Genomic DNA, 6,840 nt, shown 5'->3' with positions numbered 1-6,840 from the left:
CGCAGGAAGGGGCGTGTGGCAGGTGGGGGAGCGCCGCCATTAGGTGGCATTGGGGCGGAGCGGTGCGCACCTCGGGAACCTCTGAAAAAAAAAAAGAAAGTGACGTGTTTTATAGGGCTAACGCGTCATCCTAAAGGCTGACAGCAGTTTGTCCTTCAGTCATCAAAATATATCTCGAGTTTTCCAGCCCTGACAAGTGTAATAAATGGACTTTAATGAGAAATACCGTTTGCATATTAATTTTGCCCTCCTTTTAGATTTGTGATCTTCTTTGATAAATGTAAGTTATGGTACATAGTATTATCAATGTTATAAAATCTTAGTTTTTAATAAATGCATTATTTCAATAAGCATCTTTAAACATGGAAGTCTTTTCATGTTTGATTTCCACAGGCATTTTTAAACCTAAAATATGAATATTTGGACTAATTATATTTTTCTAGCAAAATAAAAAGGAGATTTAACTAAGCCCAGTAATGAGATCAGGTCACATGGGTAATAACCACAGAACATTATTAAAAAAAAACATTTTTACTTCAATTTAATGGTCTTCTTAACTCCTAACACACAAGCAGAACAGTCAGAAGCTAGTTCAAAGTTCTGACATTTCAGTTGCCTGACACTACTGTGCAAAATTTTAATTAATTCTACATACTCCAGTCTAATTGTTTGTTGTTTTTAGTACCTACCAGCACTATAATCTATCAGGAGATAATACCCTAATACCCTTCTCTGTAATCACACTGCAAAATTGTGAGATCAATTTGCATTTCAGATACATTAATGATTCACCTGGATTTCAGCTTAAAGTCTGCTCTTTAAATGGTGTATTAGAACCAGATTTAATACAGCTGTTTGGTATTCATGAGGAGGCTCAGGTGCACAGCTGACAGAAAACTGCTAGTCAAGCATGTATCACAGAGGACAGACCAATTCACCAACTGCCAAGAAGTACCCTTTCTTTGTTAATTTTGCTCTAGTTAGTTAGGGGCCTTTTTTTTTTTTTTTCTGAAATGCCTAAGCACATGGCAACAAAGCACAAAAGACACAAATTACATGCATACTGTTTTCACAGTAAATACTTCCCATCATTGTTGTGAATGCTACTCCGGCTGAAGTCCATCACCCAGCGCTGTAATCACTGCTCAGACTGGGGAGTTGTTCCGAGGATTTCGAAAACAAGATCTATATTGTTTCATTTAAAACAATCTTGAATTTAATACAATATACATTATAATACTTAAGGCTGTATGGTTAATATCAATAATACAGTGAGAAATATTTTTAGTTAATAGCTTTCCATCTGAGTTTCCCAGGCTGGTTAGTATTGCCACAAATTCAACAAATACCTTCTGTTCATTGTTCACATAGTGAAAACAGCTGCAAGATCAACTGGAATGACATAGTTACACAGCCTCACATTTGGTATTCAGTACTCCCAGATGAATCCAGCTATATTACAGAAAGTACTGAGTCACAATATATATTAGAAATATATCTGTGAAGTTTACCACAGTAATTGCATGGCAGTTGCTCTGGAGATTGCTTGTAACTCTTGACAGTTACATTACAGAAAGAACTTAAAACATGTTTTTAGAAAGGCATCTTTATGATTCCCACCTTAAAAGAAAGTGAAACTGTCTAGACAAAGTTGACTTTCAGTGTCATGTAGTCTAGGACTAAGATCAAGTACTCAAACAGTAAGTTCTCTGGAACAGGAACTTTTTGCTGTATGCTTGCACATGACTGTCCCCAGCTGTGGCCAGCAACTTCTACACTTTACCATAATGCATCATAAGATTTTTTAGTATCTTGCTTTTTAACCTGTCCTTGGGTTGCCTTCTGTCAAATGCAGGTCCTGAAAAGCGTTTCTGCCCCCCCATAGTGAAGTTGAATTAAAAAGTGAGGGAGCATGAAAGCTCCATTATTTTTAGTTATTTTATGTATAGCATTCAAAGCAGAAAAAGAAATGAGAATACCTAGATGTATATGAAATTACTTTAAATTGAAAGTTGAAAATTCTTTCAATGACTCCCTGTCAAATAATGTTGGTAAGACTTGATAATTCAACGAATATTGCATGTTGCAGTTTTAACTGGAACTACTCAGGAAAGGTCTATCAAATCAAGCAGTGATATGCTAACTACTTAGTTATCTAAAAAGAATGTACAATGAAGTTTTATTGTACAAGCTTCTTCATACTTTTCTGCTTTGTACAATGTCTCTTCTTTCATTGTATGCTCACTCCAACATGCAAAGATTATTTATGTGATAGCATATTTTGGCCACCTATGCCAACTTGTACATTGAAGCAATTTGTAGTTAATCTGCATATGTACATAGATGAATTGTTACATACCTGGGATCAATGAACATAATTCCATCAGCAGATTTCTGCAGCTCAAGTACTAGAAGATAATGGAATTTGCTGAAGACAGAAGGGTTGATTTAAAACATCTTTAAAAGTTACATCTCATTTGTGTTTCAATTTGAGTTTACCCTACATCACTTCCTGCAGAACTCAAGAGAAACAGAACTTGAGAGAAAATGTAAAATGAGGCAAGTTTATTATGACTGATTATCAAGCTCCTGGATTACTGAAGGTATTTTAATGCTTAGTTGCCTCTTAGTGATGAAGAAATACTTAAACCAAAACAAATCATTTACTCTAATTATATACAACAATAAAAGGATATTTTGATTGCAGAGTCAAGCTGTTTGATAAAGACACTCATGTACTACAGTTTAGCTCAGAGCTACCGGTTTCTGACTTGAGAGAACCTAAGCTAACTTTCTGCATCCTCTAGTAAGAGTTGTCATCTCTTTTCTGCATGAATTTTTTATGTCAGCAATGCTACTATTGATAAAAATGCTAGCATTTACTCAATCTGCACAGGGTGCCAGTTTAAGATTTCATAGATGATCACAGGAAAATTAGGCCATGCAGTGTGGGCTCATCTTCAGCCTCCCCAACTATTTTCTAACTACCCCTAAAAGGCTAGCAGGTGTTCCAGGAATAGTTCAGATACAAGAAATAGATTGATTGCAGACAGGTATTATGTTCTTCTCCTCCTTCTGACCACCCATACTACAGGCATACATGTGTTGAGATTTGTTTTTAATTGGCCATTTCGTTAGTGGCAAGGACTCCTTATGCCTTCCCTGAAGGCAGAAAGATCAAAGTGGAAGTAACAGTAGGAGTCCTCCATCTAACTGGTAGCCAGAGACCACCCAGAGGGCTCATCTGATAGCATTTTCTGCCCTTTTTGTATTTGTACAGAGGAGGATAGCTCTAATTTTATGCTAAAGAGGATAGCTTAGCTTGAGCTATTTCCCTTCTTCGTGGCTTTTCTTGAGAACCTTGTTATCAAGCCAACAGATCGATGTGTGAGGTTCCTAACATACCACTGACATGTATTGTGAAACAGATGAAATCTGTTACCCATTCATTTGTTTTTGGTATTTTCTTAAGAAAATGGATGTTATTTGTCAGATTCCACATGCTGTACATTTTTTGTTGTTGGGAATTACCATCTTTGTCTTTGTTTCAAGGTTTGGTCTTCTAACTGAAACTGGTTGATGATGAGATCAATTATGTAAGACTAGGCCCACAAACGTTCAAGCCTGTGCGAGAGAGAGAAGCACAAGATCTTCAGAGCAGATACATATTTAAAAACCGCTGTATCATCAATATTGTTTTGCATAACTAAAGTGTCTTGTACATAAATTTTTAATAGGCATTTATTTGCATTGACAAGAAAAATCTCAGCAACCAGATGTTTAAAAAAAGACGCCTGAACATGTCTGTAAATGAAAATAACCAAACCTGACTATAATTTTTAATTTCTTTCAACTATGTATTAGTGGGGTTATGCATGAAGTCTAGACACAATACCAATACTGTCACACGGCCAAGGCACCAGAAAAGAACTGCTGCTGCTGCAAGCCAAGCACAATGCAGTGCACTAATTAGCATTGGGATGAAATCAGTCTGAATGCTAAACTGGTTCACTTTGTGCTTTTACCACTGTCTTAAAGATGCCAGCAATTTTTACCCCTTCAAAACTTATAAAAATTGTCAGACTGCATTCTGTCCTATGGACATTAGCCCAGAGAAAAATCACTCTAAAAGCAGCGTGTGTCCATTTGAGCAACAGCTTCATTTAATTTATAGTTCCAGCATCTGTAACTGATCCACTGTAGTCTACAGCAATAACCATTAAGCAGTCAGTAGCTGTTACAACATGAATAATGCTCTAAACAGTAAATTACCAAAAATGAATGATTAAAGTAGATGCTAACTAGGGAAAGCATAAGTAACAGGCTTTCTAACTTTCCAGCTTAAAAATCTTTGCAGGTTAGTAGAAATCTGGGTCAGCGTGTTCTGAAATTTAATCATTCTGTGCAAGGCAAATATGATTACATCCCTTTGCTTAACAGCATGAGATTAGCAATTGCAAAGCAACTCTTTATATAGGCATTTTTGTTGGCAATCTTCCCAAAGCAGTTGTGGACTTGATTAGCCACTAGGACTGAATTCTCTACAGCAGGAATTATCCTAATACAGCTACTAAAGTACTAGGAAAGGTGATAAAAAATTTGATGGATTAAATACTACAGTTATTTTTATTTTTAACTGACATGGAAGTACAACATACTTTCTTCAAATGCTTGCTATGAAATCCAATTAGCCTCAGAAATGTAAGGGGAAATTTTTTTTTTATTATTATTATTATTTTTTTTTTTTTAGAAAATTCTGGGAACACTTTGCTTAACCTGTCTACAAACAAATCTGAGGCTACCTGGAATCAAACCACACTAGTATTAGCACAAACAATGGACTGTTCTATAGCTACCATATGATCACAATTTCTAAGCCAAAATAGCTCCCCAATATTCAACTTCATGAGACTAACTAGTCCCTTTTCAAAGTATAACCAGATGTAACTGCATGTCATCTAGGAAAAGAAGCAAAACCAAGAGAACAACAAAAAAAACATGCACACAACTTCAAAAGTTACTAAGACTATCAAGATGGAATTTATTTTGTTCCTAACCACAACATTGTTATGAAAATGGCAAAGCATATACAGCTCATCTTGTTCACAACTCTCAATATTTTCTTCAGCCTACTTCCCAATGCTTGCTAATCCCTTTTGTCCTTCCCCTCACCCATTCCCAAATCCTTTTTCTCTCCCATATGCCAACATATTACCTTGGCTACACATTTTTTTTCTCCTGTTTCCTTCTACAATGCTCTAGTGACATACTTTCTTGCTATTTCTCATCTACAGTCTTACTCTGCGCATCTCAGACCAGCCACGGAGTTTAAGATGTAATTAAGATACCCACCTATGTGGAGGATGACCACGTGAAGGAAATCAGTTTAGCACATGAAGGCTCTCCAGTGCAAGTTGAAGGACACGTGCCACAGTGTATCACCAGGCATAAAGTAAGACTGTAAAAGCTTGGTAGGTTGCTGGTCTTTGGAGCTACTTGAAGAGAAGAAGTAGAAAAGTAGATGAAAAGTAGGAGGTGTTCGTGAGAGGGAAGAAAAATGCTTTGTTGGGAGGCTAGTGACCACTTAAACAGAATCAGGAAATTACTTTCCCACCCATGAAAGGTGGATTGGACTCCAGCTGCAGCTAATTTCACCTACTGTAAAATTGCTGTTTTCTATCAGCTTTCTATCTAACTTTTAGGGGTTTCTGGAGTAGAACAAAATGCATTAGTAATGCTGAGATAACATGTTTAGGGTAACATCCAAGAGAAACTTGCTTCTGTGAGGAGTTTACTGTTGTTTAAGCTTCTCTGAATTTCATTATGAAGTGTTTATTTGAACAGCAGCCTCTCACGGATTTTGTGGCAGCATAAAGGGTTTTTTTTCCTGAGATTAAGAAATGTTTGACTCTCATACAAATTTCTGCAATATACATTAAGAAAACAAAACTATTAGTAAAATTATAAACCTTCCCCAAACCTAAAAAATGTTTTATATAGTTAAAAAAATATTTCTCTAGGATATGATCCACCTTCAACAATTGTGCAGATAGGAGAAGAGAATATTAGTCCCAGAAGGTAGGGGTGGGTGGGAGCGGTACCAGAATATTGGAGGTAAGAGAAGCCAAGCGTACCAGCCACGTGTAGGGCTTCTTCATGCTGTACCTAAAACAATCTGTAAATTAAGTATTTGCCATGCAATTCAGAAAAGTTCAGAATAAAGGTCAGAGTAAGTCATTTGCATAAACTTACACTATATTGCAATATGTAAGATGGAGAAAAAGGGACAATTCCAAATGTACTGTAGGTTTACACATTTAGCGAGGAACTTAGCTTTAAAACAAAATGACAATTTCCACAAACTAATTAGCGAGCAAAAAGTCCGATCAGATTAGACAATCTATATGCAAATCACGGTTAAACTTACATCAAGGGACTATTAAAGATAATTTGTACTGATGTAGTTTATCTATTTTTCCTGTATTTGGGCCACTCTTGTGATCTTACAGTCTCACAGAAAGAGCAAGGAATGCAACATACAATTGCAGCTGATCTACATCTCTCAGCATCACAGAATGGTTGGGGTTGGAAGGGACCTCTGGAGGCCATCTGGTCCAACCCTTGTGCTCAAGCAGTGTCACCCAGAGCAGGTGAGGTTTTCACAGTATAGGTGGTTTTTTTTTTTTTTTTTTTGGGGGGGGGGTGGGTTATCCTTTGGAGTTTTTTAAAGATCATTTTGAAGATGCTGAGAAAAAAAGCATGTTATCTGTTATAACAATTAACTAGAACAAACTAATAACCAACAGATCGAACATTTTTGTGGTCCATGGAATTAACAAC

Source organism: Anser anser (genome assembly GCF_964211835.1).
Source record: "Anser anser genome assembly, chromosome: 5".
Classification (NCBI taxonomy): Eukaryota; Metazoa; Chordata; class Aves; order Anseriformes; family Anatidae; genus Anser; species Anser anser.
The sequence above is the reverse complement of the archived record's forward strand: the minus strand, read 5'-3'. Positions refer to the sequence as shown.